This window comes from Lepidochelys olivacea (assembly GCF_965140295.1).
Source record: "Lepidochelys olivacea isolate rLepOli2 genome assembly, chromosome: 8".
NCBI classification, from domain to species: Eukaryota; Metazoa; Chordata; order Testudines; family Cheloniidae; genus Lepidochelys; species Lepidochelys olivacea.
Window position 1 is genome coordinate 61,536,971 of NC_140418.1, and position 25,671 is coordinate 61,562,641.

The window sequence follows — 25,671 nt, forward strand, 5'->3', positions numbered from 1 at the left end:
AACTTGCATTAAATTTTATTTTCTCTCATTTCAACAACCAGGTCCTTTTATGGCTGTATCATAGTAAATTATGTGATGTATGCAGTAGATGCAGAACTGCAAAAACTCCAAAGATTTTACTCAATTATGGGGAACACAATTGTACTGAAGAATGAATATTTGAGCATTTATCCATCTCGTCCTTTGAAAACGGTCCACTGATTTTTTATTTCTGAAACTCTTCTAATGGGACTAGCCATTGACTAAGATTGAGAATTTCTTCATTGGACTACCATATTATATGCTACCTCTGACTTGTGTAGTGCACTGGGCAAGTACCTGCTGTAATGGAAATTAAATAACAATTGATGCTTCCCCAGGTGCAGTCAATGTGGTTTACTGTTCCAGCTGCATGTTCTGATAACTTCCAAAAACGATTTAATCAGATATATACCTTTTATTACCAAAATATCAATGTATAAAAGTCCAACATGTTAATTAGGATGACCTTTTTTCACTCTGTATTTCCAATCCTAATTACAATTTGTGTAAACCTGTTACCCTCTTTGAGGTACTATACAGTAACTCCTCGCTTAACATTGTTGTTGTTTTCCTGAAAAATGCTACTTTAAGCGAAACGATGTTAAGAGAATCCAATTTCCCCATAAGAATCGATGTAAATGGGGGAGGGAGGGGTTAGGTTCCAGGAAACTTTTTTTCACCAGACAAGACTACACACACACACACGTTTTAAACAATTTAATACTGTGCACAACAATGATGATTGTGAAGCTTGGTTGAGGTGGTGGAGTAAGAGGGTGGGATATTTCCCAGAGAAAGCCTTACTGCTAAATGATGAACTAGCACTCAGCTGAGCCCTCAAGGGTCAACATGTTGTTAATATAGCCTCACACTCTACAAGGCAACAGCAATGGAGGGAGGAGAGACAGCATGGCAGAGAGAGACAGAGAACACACGTTGTGTGTGTTGCGCGCGTTGCCCCTTCAAGTATGCTGACCCCACTCTAAGTATACTGCCTTTTAAAGTAGATCGGCAAGTTGAGACAGCAGCTAGTGCTAGGAAGCTCCCTCCGTCTTGAGCCCTGTTGTCCCCTCCTCCCCCGCTCTGTGAACACGGGGTACATGAGTGTGGGGAGCGGGACACCCTGACAACACCCTTCTTCTCTTCTCCCCCTCCCCCTGCACAGCAAGCAGGAGGCTCCCGGGAGCAGCTCCACAGCAGAGGGGGTCTGGACAGCTGAACTGCCTGGCACTTGATAGCCTGCTGGGCGGCTGCTGCACAGGGAACTTAGTGGGGCTGATGGGGGAGCTGCCGGTCCACCCTGGTTCCAAGCCCCCACCAGCTTGCTGCAACAGGCTGCTCTTTCTGCAAGCAGTGGACAAAGCAGGCAGCTGCCAAACAACATTATAAGGGAGCATTGCGCAACTTTAAACGAGTATGTTCTCTAATTGATCAGCAATGTAACAATGAAACAACGTTAACCGGGACAAAGTTAAGTGAGGAGTTACTGTATATTGGTAAAGACTTGTATCTGCTTTGGTCTAAAATAGTGATTTTAAAAAACCAAAAGGGTGAGTAATTGTAGGCAGTAACTATACTGCCCAAAGTGCACTATAAATAATTAAGAATCAGTATTGAGAAAAGTGTGTATTCCTCCTGCCTGTCTACGGACGTGTCTGTTCAAACTTTGGGACATATACAACTCATCCTCCCCTTCTTCCAAAACTTAAATATATTAAGGCTTGGTCTACACTACCACCTTACATCAATTTAACTATTACTTAGGGGAGTGAAAATCCACCCCCTGGTGTAATGCAGCTATACCAACCTAACCCCTAGTGTAGAAAGCAGGTCGACGTAGCTACCTCCTCTCTGAGGTGGATTAACTACACCTTTTCTGTCGGTGTAGGTACAGTAGAACCTCATTTATGAGCACCTTGGTAGTGGAGAGTGTTCGTAACTCTGAAATGTTCGTTACTCTGAACAAAACATTATGGTTGTTCTTTAAATTGAATATTGACTTAATACAGCTTTGAAATTTTACTATGCAGAAGAAGAATGCTACTTTCCCTGTCTATTTTATTTTTTTAGTAGTTTAACACAGTACTGTACAGGATTTACTCTCTTTTGTCTCTGCTGCTGCCTGATTGCATACTTCTGGTTCCAATGAGGTGTGTGGTTGACTGGTCAGTTTGTAACTCTGTGTTTGTAACTCTGAGGTTCTAATGTAGCATCTTCACTAAGTACTGCAGCAGCACCACTGCGGTGCTGTAAGTGTAGTCAAGCCCATAGTTTGTATATGTGTAGTAACAGATTACACCAAATATGACCGGTTGAAAGCCAACCTGCTGTTTTCTGAAGTATTTCCTGGAAAATCAAAAAGAATTCATGTAGTTAATTTAGTGATAGTGATTTACATAAGCAATGCTTTTGAATATCCACCTGAAGGCTGCTGCTTTTTTTTTTTTTTTTTTTTTTTTTGAATTTGCTGATGTTAAACTGCATGCTTGGAAGAAATGGACTTATCTGAAGTGGAGGAGCAAGTGTAGGATAGCTCACTAAAATCCATTTACCGTTTTTATTTATTTTCATTTGTTGTTTTGGGGCATGGCAAAACAATCTATGAAAGGCTATATATTCCAATATGTGCCTAAGTGCTATAATGCACGATGATCCCAGTATTTGTCTGTAAATGCTTTATTAAGATATATACAAAAATTATAAGAAGTCCACTTATGAAGGCTAAATTTTTATTTTGTTTTTGGTTAGTGACCACTTAATGGTTATGGGTGGCATATTGCTTATGGGTGAGAACTTGACATGCATCAGGCTTGTCATCCCAAGGGGAGTCTTTGACATGCTTCAAACCAAATACACTGCTTCAGGTAGAATAAACAAACAAATTTATTTACTACAAAAGAGAGATTTTCAGTGATTAGAAGTCAAAGCATAACAAGTCGGATTTGGTCAAATGAAAAGAATGCTCTTTGCTTTTAAAGCTGATCTTCACACTTTCAGTGCCCTTACAAACTTAGATGCTTCTCACCACAGGCTGGCTGGTTGCCTTTCAGTCAGGCTCTCGCCTTTGATCATTGTTTCAGTCGCTTGGTGGTGGTGTCTGTTGATCAGGGTTCAGCAGCCTTTGGCCTGCAGCCTGCTGGTGTGTGGGCAAAACAGAGCCCACTTAACTTTGGAGTAAATATGGCGTCTGTGGCCTAGGTGTACTGTCAGAAACGTTTGTGCATCTTTATTGAAAAGTTTGAAATGTTTCTGTCAAACAAAAAAAAATAGTGGCTTTATGGCCATCAATGTTACTTCGCTCATATTCCTGGCTACCCATCTGAACATTTAACTTGCAGTATACTTCTGCTTCTTAATTTTAACTGCTTTACTTTGCATGCTGCTGCATAGCACAGCATAATTTAGAATCATTTTGTATACTTTGTTTTTACTTCTGTTAAATTATGTTTTGGGTTAAAACACTTCTGTCATGCAATTAAATACTGATAGCTGTTAAAACATAATAAAATGGTAGGCTGTGCAAGTCTGTATGTGGAATGTATGGAATAGACAGCTTTGAGGATGGAATAGTTCAGCTTCTAAATCCAGGTATATGTGGCTGAAAAGGCTGAAGTTGCTCTGCAGAGCTGTATGTGCGATGATTCTATTCCAAAATATATATGTTGTAGAGTTTTCAGCATATTACAATGAACAATTTAAATATAGCAAATGGCATAGTTTTCAAGTTGATTGTTTTGGCCTTAGTTGAATCTTATGAACAATTCAGTCCCTAGATCTATAGACATTGTTTTTCCCCGTTCTGGTACTTATTTACTTACACAGGTGTAACTGTTTTTCAGAAATATATTTATTTAATTCTCTTTAGTTCTAATTAAGTTAGAGACGATTCTGTATCTTAAACTCTCTGCATATAAACATTTATTCATATACTAATAACTGTTGTTTGTTTTAAATAAAGAAATTATCCAGTTTGTAGTGTAGCCAGTGTTGCAGTGTTTTACTTGTGGTTTATTTTATTTTATGCTCGGAAAACAGGTGCATAATTTAGTGTCACAAGCATTTTCTTAACTGAATGAAAAACTGAAATCTAGAAATGACCACAAGTGTCAGTGTTGTCTTCCTTATTTTCCTTCTCAGACTTTCACTGTTGCTTAATTGCTTCACATACATTATAATTGCTTACAATTTTTTCTAAAAGCAATTTGGACTTTTGCCTTTCCAAGTTTAACTATAGCTAATCTACAGATTTTAATGTTTACGTTACTTTGTGAGTTTCTTACATGGCTAATAGAAATATAGCAATAATACTAGAGGAATTAAAACTATGATGTTGAGCACAGATCAGCAGGTGCTTTTGGCATTTCGGCCATGTTGGCTTTTTTTCCCTTCCATTCTTAATCAGTTATCACAGCTGTGCACTCTTTCTATACTTGATGTTAAATGATACCAAGGCAAACCTTAAGAAACCTGCCAGAGAAACACAAACAGAAAAGGCCTTATTTTTTTAAGGTCAGAAAATATACTGCTTATATTTCTCCAGGTGTCTTGCTAAATTATCCCAGCCCCTTTGTCATGTAAATCATTAAAAACAATCAAAGCAGTTCAAAGGAATGGTTCATAGTTGTGTAGATTCAGCTTTGGCTTGTGTAGAGCAATTGAATTTGTAAAATACCAAACAGCAGGTGGATCGGTACTTTACTTTACCACAGGATGCATACAAAAAAACCTTAAAATTTGAGTTTGGAAGAAAATAATAAAATTAGAGCAGTGGTTCTCAAACTTCATTGCACCGTGACAATGGTGACAACAAAAATTACTATATGACCCCAAGAGGCAGGACTATAGCCAGAGCCCCACTGATGTGCGGGGGGTGGGGGAGGAGAAGCCTGAGCCCCATCACCTCGAGGTGGGGTGGAGGAAGCCGAAGCCTGAGCAGCAAAACACATGCTGGCCTGCATACGTCTCTGTTTTGCTCTTGTGTTATAAGTAAATGGAACATACAGAGCTACTCTTGGGTCTCCCTGAATAATCCATTGCTTTTTCTCCCTCTTTATCTCATCTCCCTTTTTCCTCTACTTTTCAAATTTTCACTACTTTCCCTTTGAGCCTTGTATCTAAGGGTACGTCTACACTTAAAATGCTACAGGTGCACTGCTGTAGCATCTCCGTATAGACACTGGCTACGCTGACAGAAGGAGTTCTCTCGTCAGCATAGGTAATCCATCTCCTTGAGATACGCTTGCTAGGTCAACAGAAGAATTCATCCATTGACCTAGCAGTGGCTTCACTGGGGATTAGTTTGATATAACTACATCTCTTGGGGGCGGGGGGATTTTTCACACTGCGGAGAAACATAGGTATATGGTTTCTAGAGTAGACCATGCCTCATTCTTGCCAGTGTTAAATGAGTGTTTAAAGCACACTTTCAGTAGGGAATGAGTAGCATAGTTTCATTTGCATTGTGGCTTGTGTAGCACTTCCCTGCTGCACTGATATATTAGGAAGTAGTGCTTCCTGCTTGTCACGATGGCTGCTTGTGTTTTTGATTCAGCACAGCAGGGGAGAGAAGGCTAACCTGCAGCAGTACTGAACATTTTCAAACAGTTAAAAAAATAGAAAATTGTGAAATTAAACTCATTCCCCAAGGTAACAACTTCTATGCTACATCGGTTTGTATTACTTGATAAAGTAGGAAGAGGGAAAACCTGGTAAATAAAATGGAACACAAGACTGGAACTTAGGTGGCTTTTGATCACTAATGATATTAAGCATGGTAACACCATCACCATGAAATGTATACTGTGTGAATGTCTAGATCTTGCAGTGGAGATTTTTTTCAAGAGAAGTTGCATTTTTTTATTAAAAAGCAAAGCAATAATTGAATGAGCAGAGGTGCACATTTTAACCACTTGCTGGTACAATATTGCCATCTCAAGCATTCAAAAATCATGATTCAAGCCCTCCAAGATCATGATTTGGATTCTTTTTATTTGCTTTGTTTTTTTCCCAATCTTTTGACCACCTAAGGTTCACGTTCTAAACGTTCTTTGTTTTTTTTCTCCATGATCATGAGTGCTACACATTTCCCTTTTTATGAAACCTAGGATTCTTCCCGAGTTACATGACTCCAGGAACTGAGTCTTGGAAACACCAAACATTGTGAAACTTGTAAAATTGTAAGATTTGGCAACATTGCATATACCATCCTTCAGAGCCCTTTAAAATATACCCTGGCTGGAATAGCTTTGATAATCTTTTGTGAAAGTACAAACTCTCCAAAATTTTGCACCTTGTTCATTAAAATCAGCTCATGGATTTTTCCAATTTCATGTTGTGACAGGTTCCCCCCGGGGTGCCACCTGGAACTGGGGTACCACTAAGCTCTCTTGAACCACCAGCCTGTGCTCCCTTTTACACTGTACTGCTGTGACAAGTTGCAACGCCCTCCAGCCTGCACTTTCTCCAGCATTCACACAGAAAGGCACACACCCACCTGCAGTTACACTCAGACTCTCTAACCACCAGCTTCCCAACCTAGGACCCTAGAGTAGCACCATCCTGCCCTGGTCAAATCTGGCCAGTAGATGGGTTTAATACCCCTTCTGCCTCTCCCCCAATGTGAAGAGGACAATGCACACTTGTGGTAACAAAGCAGAGATTTTCCCCAGGCACTCCAGTCAAAGCTCACTGGTTTAGATTAAAACAAAAACAAGTTTATTAACTGCAGAAGATAGATTTTAAGTGATTATAAAAACAAACAGATCAAAGCAAATTACCTAGCAGATAAACAAAAAATGCAAGCTAAGCTTAATATAGTAAATAGATTGAATATGAATAGCAGACTCTCACCATAACTGATGGTACAGGCAGACTTGTAGATGCTTAAGGCACAAGCTACACTTGCTTTGCAGCTTGGAATCCCCAGGTGTTTCATATACAGGGTAGAAATCCCTTTAGCCTGGGTCCAGCACTTCCCCCCAGATCAATCTTTGTTCCTCACGTGTTTCTTGTGTGGGGAGAGAAGAACCACAGATGATGTCACTCCCTGCCTTATGTAGATTTAGCATATGGCGGCATCCCTTTGTTTCAAAACTTGGTGCCCAGACCAGTTTTTAAAAAATACGGACATTGCAAGATGGAGTCTAGCATCATGTGGCCTGGTCACATAGCTTTGTAGCGTCAAAGCAGCCATTACTTACAGGATCTCTGTAGCCTTCTCAGGAAGGCTCACGAGGTGGGGGATAAGCTTCTCCTAAGGCCTCTTGATTTCCTAATGGCCCGTTGCTCTGAACAGGCCCTTCCCCACCCTCTATCTGGTCTAGTGGGTGTTACCCAGATGCTATAATCGTATCACTGAAGAACATAGGGTGCAATGACTTTTTTTGTTTGTTTGTTTTTGTTTTGGCGCACATAATGGAGTACATAATTCCCAGCATATCTGACTCCTGGTGTGGTAGGTGGAAGACTATTGAATACATCTTTAGGTTTTGGTTTACTTTTGTGATCCTAAGGATTTAATTTTTCTTCATAATTCACCGTTTAGAAGTCAAAGCCACCAATGAAGTAATGGTGGCTTCTGCCTTCCAGCTCCTCATGAATTAACTTCATCTTGATTTTATGTATGTAAATTCTCATTGAGATCAGTTTGCACTTATGTGGATAGGATCACTGTCGCAAGCCAGTCAGTTGACCAGTCAGATAATGTCAATTAACCATGTGTTGACCTATAGTAAAATATTGTCAGATATTCCAGCAAGAATGCCCTGATGTAGGTGACAGTCTTTGTTTTTGGATTGCATAATGGTGCCATCTGCTAGCAAGCCTATTTAAATATCTTGATCGCTCACTTTACTACATGCTAATGCCACCTGTTGGGGGAAAAAGGTGAACTAATTGCAAGTTGAGCATCTTAATTGCTCTGAAAGATTCCAGCCAAACATTTTGTGTGTAAGTAATATATTTGTGTATGAGCCCATCGGTGTACATGATGGTTTAGAAAGTACATTAAAGAAATTGACACCCTTTAAGAGCTTAGTTTCAGATCACCTGACAACAATCATTAAACCTCTTCCCCCCCAACTCCAAGAGCAAAGATATACAGCCATTAAGCTTCTCCCTTAAACAAAAGTCATCACAGCTATTAACCCCGCACACACCACCACCACCCTCAACAAAGCAAACAACCCATATTAAATACTCTGTAAATAAACCCCCATTCCTCGCCTTTACCAAAAATCTCCTTCATGACCTTCCTTCCTCCATACACATTTATCCCCAGCCAAACCTTGCTGCGAACATGAAAAGTTAAATGGCAATGAAGGTGTGACATTAAATGTCGGTAAAGCCCCCTCCTTCTTGGTGCTGCTGAGTCCATTGTGTTTGCTGCAGGATGGAGGGACTGCATGCCCTCTCCCTTTCCATGTAATCTGGGATTCTGGGGCAGCATGCCTGAAGCTTTTGATTGGCTGGATTCTTCTGGAAGAGCAGCAGTTAAAAATAGAACTGAATGCTGCTGGTTTACTGAAATAAAAGAGAAACTTCATAATCTAGAGAGCATTCCAGAAGTAGTGAAACACACAGTACAGTGCATAAATTATGCAGTCAGTGGAAGCCAATATCCTTTGTTTGGATTTTTTTACTAGACCTGAATATGAGGAAATTAGTTCTGTTCTTCTGTGTGTGTGATGTGTAGTTAGAATGGACAAACATTTTTTGAATTCTTGTAATGTATTCAGATACTTTCAAAGATAGACTACTGCAGTCAAACAGCAAGAAAGGGAAAACTGGTCTGCACAAAAGTTTTCTTCTGTGCATCCCCCTTCTGCTTCATCTTCATGTTTCGTGATGATGCTGTCAGTCTTTTGATGAAGAGAGTGATATGGGCTAATAAGAGTTTTGCTACTCTAGCTGCTTCAGCATTAAAATCTCTTACTCCTGGAAGGTCCTCAGATGTTCATCAAATGGGTATTAAAAGGTTTTTGGATAGTGTGTGCCAGTGACCGAAAAAACTAACTTGACACCACACATTTGTTAGATATACTTCTGCCAGCAATAAGCCATTTCAGATAGTTGAAAATCCTTATATGCTTGATGTTGTTTTTTTCCCATAAGTTGTTCCAATTTACTAACTACCAAGAAAGAAATGGCCAACAGTAAGTCTTCTGATTGGTGAAGTGGATGATGTGAAAGAGAGTTGGTGTTCTTATTGTGCAAGCTCCTCACACGTGTCTAGTGTCTGATTAATGGAGCAATATTCCCAATGAGGGTGTCATAAACTTCAAGATGTGTGCGTACCATGGATTTATACAGAGGCAATATATTTTCTCTTATTCTCTATCCATTTCTTAATGATTCCCAACATGGTTAGCTTTTTTGACTGCTGCTGCATATTGAGTGGATGTTTTAGGAGAACTATCCACAATGACTCCAAGATCTTTTTTGAGTGGTAACAGCTAATCTCGACCCCATCGTTACATATGTATAGTTGGGATTCTGTTTTCCCATGTGCATTACTTGGCATTTATCAACATTGAATTTCACCTGCCATTTTGTTGTCCAGTCACCCAGTTTTGAGAGATCCTTTTGTAGCTCTTCAGTCTCCCTGGGTCTTAGAAAACATCTGCAAATTTTGCCACCTCACTGTTTATCCCTTTTTCCAGATCATTTATGCATATGTTGAATAGGACTAGTCCCAGTACAGACCTCGGGGGACACCACTAGTTAACTCTCTCCATTCTGAAAACTGACCATTTATTCCTACTCTGTTTCCTATCTTTTATTTTCATTGTGACCAACGATGTGGCTAATATGAGCTGTGTTTAGGCTTTAATGATAAATGAATATGCACACCTAAGGTGTTGTATGCCCATACAATGCAGCTTTTCATTGGAAATGTAGCAGGTCTGACAGCTTCCTCTTGACATGTGTCAAAAGTGAAAAGTATTGTCAAGTTTTTTCATACAAGTACCAGTAGCCATTTTTTTGAGTGTCATTCAGTACAGCACTCAATTTCATCTGCACTGAGTAAGCCTTGTCATACTTTCCATTAACTGTCTCAAAGATCTTCAAATATGGCTCTTGAGTCAGCTGCAGTTGAAGAGCTGGCTGTGTATTGCCCCAGAGTAATCAGCTTTAACATTCTTAGGACCATTTCTTTTGGCTTCTTGAACTTAGTCCATTCAGAATATGGAATATGATAGTTCTGTGTTGTCTGATGCCAAGAACAAGTTGCTTGATGCTAAAATAGGTATTTGTGAGATTACAGAATTCCATCCACTTACAAAAACTGAAGAGAAAAATATAATAGGTGAAACAGCATGGATAAAATAAAATGATCACTCCCACAAATAATACAGCCTACATTGTTGATTCACTCTTCCATGACCAAGACCTTTTTGATGATGAATTGGATTCAGCTTGTGACCTCATAGTGGCTGTTGCCATTTTAAAGGCTGTACCAATGAACAACCAGTTCTGTCGAAGGGAGCAAATTATAAAGCAGAAAGCAGCCTCTTCAGTTGTAATACTGTGTGGAGTACAATCCCCACAATTGAATGAAAACAGCTTATCCATTAAAAGAACACAGTTAGATTGAAGACCTCCATTGCTGGGACTCTGGTGACCATGTATTACAACTTAAGATTAGAGAAGGAAAACAATATTCATCAAAGAGGAAGGAGGTGATACTGATGAATTTGATAACATCAAAGATGAAGATGATAAAAGAAGATGGGTTAAGTTCTACTGTCTACCTAGCATAAGTGCCTTTAAAATGTTTTTCTACTTGCTATGTCTTTTTTTGGATCTTTTTTTGTGTAATATTTCATCTTGAAAAATGTTACATTTAAATGCTAGTCTAACATTGCCTAAATGGTGGTAATTATTTTCTTCTTCTAGAACTTCATTTCATTGTTTTACATTTTTTTGAGTTGAAATAACCCAGCTAAGTAACTTGTGTTTTCGTTGTTTTTTTTTTTTTTTTTTGCAATTGGGCATAAGTGTCTGTCTAAGGGTATGTCTACACTACGGAATAAGGTCGAATTTATAGAAGTCGGTTTTTTAGAAATGGGTTTTATATATTCGAGTGTGTGTGTCCCCACAGAAAATGCTGTAAGTGCATTAACTCGGCGGAGTGCTTCCACAGTACCGAGGCTAGAGTTGACTTCCAGAGCATTGCACTGTGGATAGCTATCCCACAGTTCCCGCAGTCTCCGCTGCCCATTGGAATTCTGCGTTGAGATCCCAATGCCTGATGGGGCTAAAACATTGTCGCGGGTGGTTCTGGGTACATATCGTCAGGCCCCCGTTCCCTCCCTCCCTCCCTCTGTGAAAGCAAGGGCAGACAATCGTTTCGCACCTTTTTTCCTGAGTTACCTGTGCAGACGCCATAACACGGCAAGCATGGAGCCCGCTCAGGTAACCGTCACCCTATGTCTCCTGGGTGCTGGCAGACGCGATACAGCTTTGCTACACAGTAGCAGCAACCCATTGCCTTCTGGTAGCAGACGGTGCAGTACGACTGGTAGCCGTCCTCGTTGTGTCCGAGGTGCTCCTGGCCACGTCGGCTGGGAGCGCCTGGGCAGACATGGGCGCAGGGACTAAATTTGGAGTGACTTGACCAGGTCATTCTCTTTAGTCCTGCAGTCAGTCCTATTGAACCGTCTTATGGTGAGCAGGCAGGCGATACGGATTGCTAGCAGTCGTACTGTACCATCTTCTGTCGGGCAGACAAGAGATGAGGATTGCTAGCAGTCGTATTGTACCATCTTCTGTCGGGCAGACAAGAGATGAGGATTGCTAGCAGTCGTATTGTACCATCTTCTGCCGGGCAGACAAGAGATGAGGATTGCTAGCAGTCGTATTGTACCATCTTCTGCCGGGCAGACAAGAGATGAGGATTGCTAGCAGTCGTATTGTACCATCTTCTGCCAGGCAGGCAAGAGATGAGGATGGCTAGCAGTCGTACTGTACCATCTTCTGCCGAGCAGCCATGAGATGTGGATGGCATGCAGTCCTTCTGCACAGTCTGCTGCGAGCCAAAGATGTAAAAGATAGATGGAGTGGATCAAAACAAGAAATAGACCAGATTTGTTTTGTACTCATTTGCCTCCTCCCCTGTCTAGGGGACTCAATCCTCTGGGTCACACTGCAGTCACTCACAGAGAAGGTGCAGCGAGGTAAATCTAGCCACGTATCAATCAGAGGCCAGGCTAACCTCCTCGTTCCAATAAGAACAATAACGTAGGTGCACCATTTCTAATTATTGGAATCCTCCGTGAAGTCCTGCCTGAAATACTCCTTGATGTAAAGACATCCCCTTTGTTGATTTTAGCTCCCTGAAGCCAACCCTGTAAGCCGTGTCGTCAGTCGCCCCTCCCTCCGTCAGAGCAACGGCAGACAATCGTTCCGCGCCTTTTTTCTGTGCGGACGCCATACCAAGGCAAGCATGGAGGCTGCTCAGCTCACTTTGGCAATTAGGAGCACATTAAACACCACACGCATTATCCAGCAGTATATGCAGCACCAGAACCGGGCAAAGTGATACCAGGCGAGGAGGCGACGTCAGCGCGGTCACGTGAGTGATCAGGACATGGACACAGATTTCTCTGAAAGCATGGGCCCTGCCAATGCATGCATCATGGTGCTAATGGGGCAGGTTCATGCTGTGGAACGCCGATTCTGGGCTTGGGAAACCAGCACAGACTGGTGGGACCGCATAGTGTTGCAGGTCTGGGACAATTCCCAGTGGCTGCGAAACTTTCGCATGCGTAAGGGCACTTTCATGGAACTTTGTGACTTGCTTTCCCCTGCCTTGAGGCGCATGAATACCAAGATGAGAGCAGCCCTCACAGTTGAGAAGCGAGTGGCGATAGCCCTGTGGAAGCTTGCAACGCCAGACAGCTACCGGTCAGTTGGGAATCAATTTGGAGTGGGCAAATCTACTGTGGGGGCTGTTGTGATGCAAGTAGCCCACGCAATCAAAGATCTGCTGATATCAAGGGTAGTGACCCTGGGAAATGTGCAGGTCATAGTGGATGGCTTTGCTGCAATGGGATTCCCTAACTGTGGTGGGGCTATAGACGGAACCCATATCCCTATCTTGGCACCGGAGCACCAAGCCGCCGAGTACATAAACCGCAAGGGGTACTTTTCGATAGTGCTGCAAGCTCTGGTGGATCACAAGGGACGTTTCACCAACATCAACGTGGGATGGCCGGGAAAGGTGCATGATGCTCGCATCTTCAGGAACTCTGGTCTGTTTCAAAAGCTGCAGGAAGGGACTTTATTCCCAGACCAGAAAATAACTGTTGGGGATGTTGAAATGCCTATATGTATCTTTGGGGACCCAGCCTACCCCTTAATGCCATGGCTCATGAAGCCGTACACAGGCAGCCTGGACAGTAGTCAGGAGCTGTTCAACTACAGGCTGAGCAAGTGCAGAATGGTGGTAGAATGTGCATTTGGACGTTTAAAGGTGCGCTGGCGCAGTTTACTGACTTGCTTAGACCTCAGCGAAACCAATATTCCCACTGTTTATTACTGCTTGCTGTGTGCTCCACAATATCTGTGAGAGTAAGGGGGAGATGTTTATGGCGGGGTGGGAGGTTGAGGCAAATCGCCTGGCTGCTGGTTACGCGCAGCCAGACACCAGGGTGGTTAGAAGAGCACAGGAGGGCGCGGTACACATCAGAGAAGCTTTGAAAACCAGTTTCATGACTGGCCAGGCTACGGTGTGAAAGTTCTGTTTGTTTCTCCTTGATGAAACCTCCCGCCCCTTGGTTCACTCTACTTCCCTGTAAGCTAACCACCCGCCCCTCCTCCCTTCAATCACCGCTTGCAGAGGCAATAAAGTCATTGTTGCTTCACATTCATGCATTCTTTATTCATTCATCACACAAATAGGGGGATGACTACCAAGGTAGCCCAGGAGGGGTGGTGGAGGAGGGAAGGAAAATGCTACACAGCACTTTAAAAGTTTCCAACTTTTATTGAATGACAGCCTTCTTTTTTTGGGGGGGGGGGGAATCCTCTGTGGTGGAGTGGCTGGTTGGCCGGAGGCCCCCCCACCGCGTTCTTGGGCGTCTGGGTGTGGAGGCTATGGAACTTGGGGAGGAGGGCGGTTGGTTACAGAGGGGATGCAGTGGCAGTCTGTGCTCCAGATGCCTTTGCTGCAGCTCAACCATACACTGGACCATACTGGTTTTGGTCCTCCAGCAGCCTCAGCATTGAATCCTGCCTCCTCTCATCACGCTGCCGCCACATTTGAGCTTCAGCCCTGTCTTCAGCCCGCCACTTACTCTCTTCAGCCTGCCACCTCTCCTCCCGGTCATTTTGTGCTTTCCTGCACTCTGACATTATTTGCCTCCACACATTCGTCTGTGCTCTGTCAGTGTGGGAGGACACCATGAGCTCGGAGAACATTTCATCGCGAGTGCATTTTTTTTTCTTTCTAAGCTTCACTAGCCTCTGGGAAGGAGAAGATCCTGTGATCATTGAAACACATGCAGCTGGTGGAGGAAAAAAAAGGGACAGCGGTATTTAAAAAGACACATTTTATAAAACAGTGGCTACACTCTTTCAGGGTAAACCTTGCTGTTAACATTACATACATAGCACATGTGCTTTCGTTAGAAGGTCGCATTTTGCCTCCCCCCACCACGTGGTTACCCCTTCAACCCTCCCCCCTGCCTGTGGCTAACAGCGGGGAACATTTCTGTTTAGCCACAGGCAAACAGCCCAGCAGGAATGGGCTCCTCTGAGTGTCCCCTGAAGAAAAGCACTCTATTTCAACCAGGAGACCATGAATTATATCTCACTCTCCTGAGGATAACACAGAGAGATAAAGAACGGATGTTGTTTGAATGCCAGCAAACATACACTGCAATGCTTTGTTCTACAATGATTCCCGAGTACGTGTTACTGGCCTGGAGTGGTAAAGTGTTCTACCATGAAGGATGCAATAAGGCTGCCCTCCCCAGAAACCTTTTGCAAAGGCTTTGGGAGTACATCCAGGAGAATCGCGAATGCCAGGGCAAAGTAATCCTTTCACATGCTTGCTTTTAAACCATGTATAGTATTTTAAAAGGTACACTCACCAGAGGTCCCATCTCCGCCTGCTGGGTCCAGGAGGCAGCCTTGGGTGGGTTCAGGGGGTACTGGCTCCAGGTCCAGGGTGAGAAACAGTTCCTGGCTGTCGGGAAAACCGGTTTCTCCGCTTGCTTGCTGTGAGCTATCTACAACCTCATCATCATCATCATCTTCTCCGTCTCCAAAACCTGCTTCTGTATTGCCTCCATCTCCATTGAAGGAGTCAAACAACACAGCTGGGGTAGTGGTGGCTGAACCCCCTAAAATGGCATGCAGCTCATCATAGAAGCGGCATGTTTGGGGCTCTGACCCGGAGCGGCCGTTCGCCTCTCTGGTTTTCTGGTAGGCTTGCCTCAGCTCCTTCAGTTTCACGCGGCACTGCTTCGGGTCCCTGTTATGGCCTCTGTCCTTCATGCCCTGGGAGATTTTGACAAAGGTTTTGGCATTTCAAAAACTGGAACGGAGTTCTGATAGCACGGATTCCTCTCCCCAAACAGCGATCAGATCCCGTACCTCCCTTTTGGTCCATGCTGGAGCTCTTTTGCGATTCTGGGACTCCATCATGGTCACCTCTGCTGATGAGCTCTGCATGGTCATCTGCAGCTTGCCACGCTGGCCAAACAGGAAATGAGATTCAAAAGTTCGCGGTTCTTTTCCTGTCTGTCTGGCCAGTGCATCTGAGTTGAGAGTGCTGTCCAGAGCAGTCACAATGGAGCACTCTGGGATAGCTCCCGGAGGCCAATACCGTCGAATTGTGTCCACAGTACCCCAAATTCGAGCTGGCAAGGCCGATTTAAGCGCTCATCCACTTGTCAGGGGTGGAGTAAGGAAATTGATTTTAAGAGCCCTTTAAGTGGAAATAAAGGGCTTCATCGTGTGGACGGGTGCAGGTTTACATCGATTTAATGCTGCTAAATTTGACCTAAAGTCCTAGTGTAGACCAGGGCTAAGGCTAAGCCTTTTTGAGACCACAAAGTATTACTCTTTTGTTATTGTTGTTACTGTTCTAATATGTGAGAGCTTTAAAATATTTGACCATTTTTCACATTTGACCAACATGTAGCTGGTCAATTGACCATTTACATTTGGACTAGAGAAATGGCCAACCCTAAATTAGGAAGAGAATATTCATTAAAAATAGGGAAAGTTTGAATCCTTTCCTCTAAGTTGAGCAATCTTCCTATATCAGTTTCCCTTTTTTGTATATAAAGTAATTTGCCATAAAAGGATAACTTACTGAAAGCAGAGTAAACCTCAGGTATGGTTCCCTTATGTCCAGTCTTTCCTAAAAGATGAGATTCAGTTTCACTAATGGATTTGTGTTTAATTTATATACACAAGGATGCATGCATAATGTCTACTAGATACATGTAAAACTTTGAGAACCCACTAATGATTGAAGATAGATGATTAATTTTTTTAAAATTCCCCTTGAATTCTGCTTAATATAAGATATAAACCTCTGCAAATCTTTTGGATCCATAATGTTCATTAGAGTAAATGATAAAGCATAATCTGAGGAGTCAGCCTTTCAAAAAATTCTCAAGTCTGTAAGGCTAAGGAGTCTGAAGGCAGAAGGAGTGTTGGGCTACACACAACAGGTTTTGTTTGTTTTAATTTGGTCTTTTGGGAGGCTTTATAACTAAGCATCCAAGTGTACTTTTCATTGTTACTTTGTTGGCTTATGCTAGATGGTCTACATATTTTGCAAGGTGTAAAAGCCTGGCAATAGAATTTAATTTTGGAAGAGGCAGGCCTCTCAGTTTTTTGGCGGTCCCATATTACCGACTGTTTCCTCCCCAAATGAAAGTTTTTATTAGATTAGTAAGCTTTTTTAAAGTATCAGTCAATTAATGGGAATCATGATATTGAGAGAGTGGAATGAAGCAAGGATGACTTGCTGATAATAATTATTACATCTGTTCTGCTTAGCCAGCTGATAGTAAGGACTTTCCATTCTTATAGGTCTTTTTACTTTTTCAGGAAAGGGAATATAATTAGAGTAAAATAATCTTGAGCTTATAGATCCCTAAATCTTTACAGGGTACTTTTTCTGTGGGAAAAGGGCAAATTTCTTGCCATTTCACCCTCTTTTTATAATTGGGCCCACCCAGCAGATATCTGTGTTGGTATGGTATGCTATTATCATCTCATACCTTTGTTACTTGCAGTCCATTATCATATCCACATACTCACCACACTCCCCATCAGTGCCCAGACCAAGCCGGGGAAGCTAGTGATCAAACCAGTGTACCAAATTTGGTGATGAATCCTCGTCACGTGCCACCTGAGGCATGTTGTGAACTAAGAAGCAGCAGCGGATGGCTGCCCTGTCCGTCTAAGTTTTAAAGGGATAAATGGGACCATTAGAAGCTTATTTTTTCTGGATTTTTATACATTATTTTAAACTGTGATTTAAGTGTTTTTGTTAGGGTTTGAAATAAATAAATCTCTTGACCCAATCAAATACATTCTCTTAGAGTCTTAAGAGAGCGTTGACTATAGTTGTGCCTTTGTTCAAACCAAGTAAAGCACATTTATGGTCCTCTTATCATTGTGGAGCAGATAATGCTATCAGATAAATTTAACCTACTCTGCATAGAGCAGCTTTGTTATAGGGAGTTATCTAGTACTTAAGACAACATTCACAAACGTGTCTAGCTTCTCCAAATATCAACCAGTCTTCCCTAATTGGGTGTTGTAATGATTTTGGTTTCACACGTTTCCCCAAGGAGATATTCATACTTTGCAACCAAATTAAAAATGTGATTTTCCCTCCCCATCCACTCCCCCCCCCAACTTTTTTAGTACTGTTTAGACCCATCAGATCTCAGTGCACTGACACTATTCAACAAATAAAACTTTACCTTTAGTTGTCTAGTCTTCAAGATAGACTTCATCTCTGTAGTAAAGGTATCTTTTCTTTTGACTGATGGTAAAGTATATTTTAGACTTTTAAATTCAGAACCATAACCCAGATTATTAGTTGTTCTGTTTTTTGGCCATCCATGTACATATATACAACCCAAAATCTTGAATGTTTAGGAATAAAGAATAAAAGTAGTATGACATTGGGGCCTGCATTCTTATTTTTAAATTAACCAAAACCTGTATTTTAGCAAGAGCAGAGGAATAAATAAATGTATGTTTTTTGTAGAGGATATTACTAGGTTTTCTAGCTGCATGTAGATCTAATTTGCTGTCCCTTACTAAGGAACATGGTCAAAAGAGAATGCTGACTTTTTTTTTAAAACAAAAGTATATCAAAACAAAGTGAAGTAAGGATAACAGTGGACAAGTTCCTGGAGATTCTAATAGGTTTTGTGTGTGCTGTGGACAGAGCTCCAGGAAGCCACGTGTTGGTTGTTCTCAATAAAATCCATTTTGGCACTGAAAATATTACTCTTTGGGAAAATATTATTGCCTGCCTGCCTGCCTCCAAATTTTCTTCCACTTCTTTAGCAGCCACCATCTAACTGCTCAAAGTTATCAGGACAGATGTCCTAGGAATGAAATTCTAAAGGAGAGATTCTGCTATTTGATTCCCTTCAGGTTTATTGTTAAATCCAAAGGGGTGTTAGTGACAACTGGAATTCTGCTAAAATTCTAGCAGCACTAACAGATATTTCTTCCCCAATAACTCCAGGCTAGTCAACAATAACTTCAGCAGCTGAGTGATAGCTGGGCATTACCACTTAATGTTGAACTGTAAAGTTGTAAAACCACTTGTAAATAAGATACTAAATTACTAAAACCGTTTTTAAAACATAGCATATTCAAACTCTTTATCCTGTTCAGGTTGTTACCATTCTGCTTTTTTGTACAACACTAGATGATACATTGTGACAGAATATGGAAGTCCTAAGAGAACTAAGTCTCTCCTGTGCTACCTTCCTGTTAGGGCCCTGCTATTTAAAGAGGCTCAAACGCCTCTGATCTGTGTATCCACTTACTGTTGACCTTTACTTACAAAGACTGTCTGAGCTACAAAATGCAGCTGTGCACTGACCATTTCAAAGACAACAGTGCTAAAACCAGACCCCTGATACAATTGCACAAAAGCTTAGGGGAAAGCCATCTAGCATTTGAATCATACATGGCATGAATAATAAAAGTAGCATGTCATCTTCTCACTGCTTTCAGAAGTTCTTAATTTAATCTTCTTCACGCTTCACTGCGGAGGAGAGCAGAATAATTGGGAGCCTAGAAGCAATACCAAAGGAAGCTGAAAATGGAGGCAAAGGACTCAGTGGAAACACTCTTCTCATGTGGTTTATGTGGCCAAAATCCTTTCACGTATTTATAGCCTGTTAATAGATGAGTAACTTCATTATAGTACTTGGATAAATCCTTATAAAATTGAGCTTTGATAGCCTTGTATCTAATTGTCATGTCATGAACTAGAACAATGTATATATTCAGAATACAAACCAAGAATTTTAATAATCTGAATTTTAATAAAAATGCATGCGTAAATAACAAATGCAAACATTAGCTTTTTTCCAACAATTGAGAGAATTAAATGTATGTATGTTGTACTTTTCCTATAGTATTACACAACTAATAGCTCTGCACATACTAAATGTAAAAAATTATTTTATTACAATGTTAACATGGAAAAGGTTACACTAGTCAAGAAATGCAAATGTTATGCTTGCAGTGATAGTCATGGGCTTGTTTTTACATATGCAGTCTTTTACGTTAATTTAATAATTGATTAAATATGAATGACAATTGGCAGCTACTTTAAAACATTTTACCAGATGCCCCAAAAGCTACAATCTAGAGAGAAGGCCACGCTGGTCAGAAACCAACCTGACTTAGATGGGAAGTGCAAACAGCCATAAAAATCTGCCTATCTACCTACCTATGTGTCTCTGTGTGTATGTAATTTAAATAGGATAACCGTGTGTGTGTGTGCATATAAACAAGTGGAAGAAAATGAAAGTTGATATCAATTTCTAGCTTCCGATTTTATATTAATTTCTAAGGGAAAGTGAAAGCAAACAAGGAGAAGTCTATGGCCAGTGGAGTTGAGAACAATGAGGAGTTTAAGTATATTAGGAACAAAAAGAATCCCAACAATGGTATTGGTCCATTACTAGGTGGAAGTGGTAGAACTGTCAGTAATAATGTAGAAAAGGCAGAAATAAATATTTGGGGAAAAGACAGATGTAGTCATAGCATATTATTATGATGAAACACTTTCCACTCCAAGTGTAACTCAGGAGAATGCTAATCAGCAGCTAGTAAGGCTAGATACTTTTAAATCTGAAAGTCCAGATTACTTGCATCCAAGAATTTTAAAAGAGCTGGCTGAGGATCTTGCTGGGTTTTCAGTATGTCTTAGAACACTGGGGAAGTTCCAGAGAACTGGAAGAAAGCTAATACTTTGGCAATATTTAAAAAGAGTAAACAGCATGACATGGGTAATTTATAGTACTATCAGCCTGACTTCAGTCCCAGGCAAAATAACAAAATACAACCCTTATTTAATTCTTTAGTAATTCTGTATTATTAATGCTAGTCAACATGGGTGTATGAAAAATAAATTCTATCAAACTAACTTATTTGTGTTTTTCTTTTTAATAGAAGATTACAAGTTTAATCGATAAAGGTAATTGTGTTGATGTAATATATGCTAATATATGCTAAACTTCTGTAAGATGTTCGACTTGGTCCCGCACAACACTTTGATTAATAAACTGGAGTGATTCAAAATCAATATGGCACACACTTAATGGATTAAAAACTAGTTGGGGATAGGCCACACAGTCTAATTGTAAATGGGGAATTAGTGAATGGGTATTTTATTAGTACAGTGAGCGCACTAGTCCTAATAATATTGCTGCAATGTCTATAAAGAAACAAAGTTTCCAAGGCTATACCATATACAAGTGATTTTTCAGAATGACATGCTCCTCATTGCTCTAAATTGTGAGAATAATTTTTTCAGCGTTCATAATTTTAAACAGTAAGTATTCTGTCAAAAGTTACTTGAATTTTTAAATTTTTTATAATCCAGAAATAAGTGCTCTAGCATCAACTTCTAAAATCTTAATCTGTGTAGAATCAGTGATTTTTATCGCAGCATTTCTTATGTATTATTTACTGGTCATTATCATATATCTGCATCAGCTTTCATGTTTCAGAGTAACAGCCGTGTTAGTCTGTATTCGCAAAAAGAAAAGGAGTACTTGTGGCACCTTAGAGACTAACCAATTTATTTGAGCATAAGCTTTCGTGAGCTACAGCTCACTTCATCGGATGAAGTTAGTCTCTAAGGTGCCACAAGTACTCCTTTTCTTTTAGCTTTCATGTTTGTATTTTTGAGCAATTCTGTGTGACATCAGTTGAATTTCCTTTCCTCTCTAGGCAAAACCTGACCCTTTGCTGTTTTCTGAAGGTATGTCTATGCTGCAGTAAAAGACCCACAGCATGGCCATGATTGGCCCTGGTCAGCTGACTGGGGCTTGTGGGGCTCAGACTGCGGGGCCAAAAATTGCAGTGTAGGCATTCAGGCTTGGGCTAAAGGCCAGACTCTGAAACCCCATGAAGGGGAGGTGCTCAGAGCCCAAACTCCAAGAGCCCATGTCAGTTGACCTGGGCACTGACTACTCAGTACTGTGGGGTTTTTATTGCAGTATTAGATGGTCCCTGAGATGCTAACATGGTCTTCATCTCTACTTCTGGTAAGCAAAAATATAACTTTCAGGCAAATTGGAGATTGTGTTGTCATTGTTAATTGCCTCTCTATCATCCAGTATTTTTTTCCCATTTCATTGCTCACGGTAGCTTTAACTAACTTACTAGGATATCTGTTTTTTCTAAAATTTTTTGTGGTTAAAATCATAATGATCACTATATGCCTCTTTCATAGTTTAGAACAATGAAGTGTCTGTTCCATAGGTGTTTAGTACCCAGGTACATGCCCAGAAATTTATTGTAATCTCAGTTTGATTGTGGTCCACAATCTTGAAGATTCATGCATAGAAATAACATTGAAAATGTTTGTATTTATGTATTTCTAACCAATTCTTAGTAGCAAAGTATTAATCTACCTCTTAACAAGTTAATAGGCAGTCATGTTGTGCTTGATACAGATAAGATGTAGCATTTTAGTTTTCAACATGATCAAAGTTACATGATTACAAAAAATTTAATGTTTAGACTGATTTTTCATCTTGACAGACTTGGATTTGTTTTTCTTGTCTTCCATTTGATTGAAACCAAACAAAGGACTTTCTATTTTCTGGTTCATACTTCACTTGGACAGGTAGAGGAACACATTAGCAAGGCAACCAAGTATCAGATGTGTTTGTTTTCAAAATAGGGATTTCCTCCCCCCCTGTATCAGGTAGGTTCAAACTATGGTATGTTTAATTTCTGTTGAGAACAGTCAGTCTTTGTCTGACATAAGTGTTTTTAATGAGACTTGCTCACTAAATGACAAGTTACTTTCCTGTGTGTCCTATTATGGATTAGATTTTTTTGTGCTTAATTGTTAAAACTTTTAATCAAGAGTAGATCTGTTACTCAGAATACACTACTAATTTGTTGTCAAGGAGTGTTACATATTAGAGGAGTGTGGAGCAAGAAACTGGTCTAATAGCAATTTATCAGTTAACTTATTTTCCCCCTAACATTAATATTACTTTCATTTCAGACTAACAGCTTTGTCTAAAGGGGTAGTTATTTTTGCATATTTGCATACTTATACATTTATAGTGCCTGGCATTTTGCTACCTATCTGGTACTAACTGTATATGAGGCTGAAACACAGAGCATTCAAAAACCAGAGGGGAATAACATTCTAAAATTGTTCCCTCACCTTTTCTGAGGCATGACTTTGCTGCCATTATGGCAGAGAAATAAATACGTCTTGTGTTTCTCTGTAACAATTCCTTATATCATATTCTAACTTGGTCCACTCATGAGCATCAGTGGTAGTGAACAGATTTTCTTCCTTTCTGCTGCTTTTGATATAGGCTATCAAAAGACCAAGGAGATCTGTGGTGTAATGGAAATGGGTGGGCACCTGGTTCCACAGTAGTATTAGCAGTTAGTGGTTGAAATGTGTCTCCAGTTCTTTCATTCCTTGCTTGACTGTGTTGTGTTTTCTTTGAGTATGGGTTAGAATTTAAGATGGGTCCGTAAGCTTCCAGGGGCAGACCACAGTGGTACAAACTTTGTTGGAAGATGGAGAGTTCTCACCTATTCCTGGTTAGAGTAAGAATCCCATAATAACCAGGGCATAATGGTTTTTTGCCATGCCCCTGTCCATGAATAGCCTGAAAAAGTCCTAATATGTGACTAGCTCTGTATATAGGCCCAGAGATTATCTGAAAGAAAAGAGTCGTCATACCAGAGTAGAAATGCTTTGAGGTGGCTCTAGTACATCTGAGACCAGACATAGAAACTCGTGGCGAAGAACTCTTCATCAGTCTCTGTGGCTTTCATGTGTGAAATCCCACAAATCTGTCATCTCCACCCCCTGATGTCTTGTTCATTATCTTTATCGGTAGGTCTCAAACTGGCTTCTGGACTGCTGGATACCCATAGGCTACTTATTGGTGATGTGAGTGCCTTGAGGGGTCACATGGTGCTGGTTTCCAAATTGCCCAGAAAGATAAAAGCACATTACTTCTTCCAAGTATAACTTTTGCAGATAAGCAATTGCTGTAATTTCCACATGAATGCTAAGGAATTGGAAATGGAATGTGTGATGTGACTGGTAATAGGAGAAGACATTCTCCATAACTCTCTCTCTTAAGGTGGAGCCCACACTAAAGTTTTAGAACCTCTGATCTGTGTGAAACCATTGGAGGATATCCTGGGGTAGCATAAACTGCAACTGCCAAGCATTACGTAAGTGACAGCCAGCTCTATACTTATTTATCCTCCAGCAGTAATGGCACCTTGTCCCCACTAGTGCTTTACAACTGATCCAAGGTATGAGGGTGATTACAGTTCCTGGTGAGGGAAGTATTTTAAAGTACTCACCATGTCTAGAATATTACTCTTCACTGAGTGTTTGCTCCCCAATTATCAAGAGAATCTGCAGTCTTGGAGTTCTTCAGGAGTCCTCACTACTCTTAATCTCTGGCTGTCTAAAAACATCTATTTCCATATATGGCTGGCCAGAAGACTCTCCCATAGCCCATCATATTCTGATTTGATCATAATGATACAAACACTTCTAGGATTTATTGAAATTCATAGTATCTATGGATAAAGCTTCTGAGCCTGAAAAAGCTAATGTTCAATCAGAATGCAGCAGCTTTCCAGAGTGTGAGGCAGAAAAGCAAAGCATTCAAAAACCATAGGGGAATATTCTACTCAGCAACACAGGCTGAGAGCACCTCACCCCAGTGCTCTGCTCTGTGCATTGGCTCCTCAAGGAATATAGAAACATAATCAAGGGCTCGGTTCTGATATTCAGAGCTTTCCAAGGTGATTATTTGGAAAACTGCCTCCAACTCTATGACCATGACCACCCATGAAGTTGTGTTCTTCTGTCATCACAAGGATAAAATCATTTTGATCTAGTGTTGCTCAAACTAAGAAGGTATAGATGAATAAAGTTAAATGAAATTTTTCCAGTGAATGGGAGAGAAGACGGGATGTAAAATTATTTTTAAAAAAAGTATTGCGGTAGATAATTTATTCAGAAAGTAAATGGAGAAAAATGAGGGTTTTATGTATCTCTTATTGTGTCTCAGAATTTTAATTATTTGGCATACCACAGTATTGGAAGTACATTTTTGAATCTCTAAGGAGAAACTGGAAGGGGAACCTTTGTTCTTTTCCCGGCACTGAGACTTTTTAAATAACCCTGTCAGTGTTCAGGACAACTGCATCTGTCCTTCCCCTCTATGGTCCTGCAAGGGCACCCATTCAAGGATACTGGCTCCTCAGCCCTCATTTCTTTTGGGGTGAGACTTGTCTCTTTCTCTCCTGAGTGGGGGCTTTTCCAGGTTGCACTATACTCTCCCTATATTATGAGTTTCCCAGCAAGCCAGACTGCCTCAACAGGCCTTTACACTGGACACATCTCCCCCCTAGAAAAGTTACCAGGGTGACCAGATAGAAAGTGTGAAAAGTTGGGGTGGCAATTAGGCATCTATATAACGAAAAGCTTCAAATATCGGGGCTGTCCCTATAAAATCGGGACATCTGGTCACCCTAGAAGTCGAATACAATTCCACAATAATACATGAAATTTGCATTTATTGTACAATAGACTCCAATTCTATTTAAACTTAATTCTATAACCTCTTCCAAAAATAACTAGCATTTTCCTTTTTTTAAAAAAAAAAAAATCACATACTAAAGATCCATCTCCACCAGTTTAAGCATCTGCTATGCTTATAGATATGCTCAGGCACACACAGAATTGCTGATATGTCACAGGTCTTTACAGTATAGTTACAAGTGCTCCTTTTTGGAATAAATCTTGTAGTGCCTCTTCCTGCACGAATTCATTGCATACTAGTGTGAAGGGGAGCTTACAGTTGCCCCTCACTGTAATTCTATTGTTTTCAACATGCTATCACTCTTCCC

The 25,671-nt window shown here is 40.7% G+C and overlaps 1 protein-coding gene across 1 annotated transcript in view; it reads left to right on the forward strand.

Annotated features, from left to right (window-relative positions):
* Positions 1 to 25,671, forward strand: part of CDC73 (cell division cycle 73) — a 163,059-nt gene that overhangs the window by 88,305 nt on the left and 49,083 nt on the right. The window lies entirely within an intron of this gene.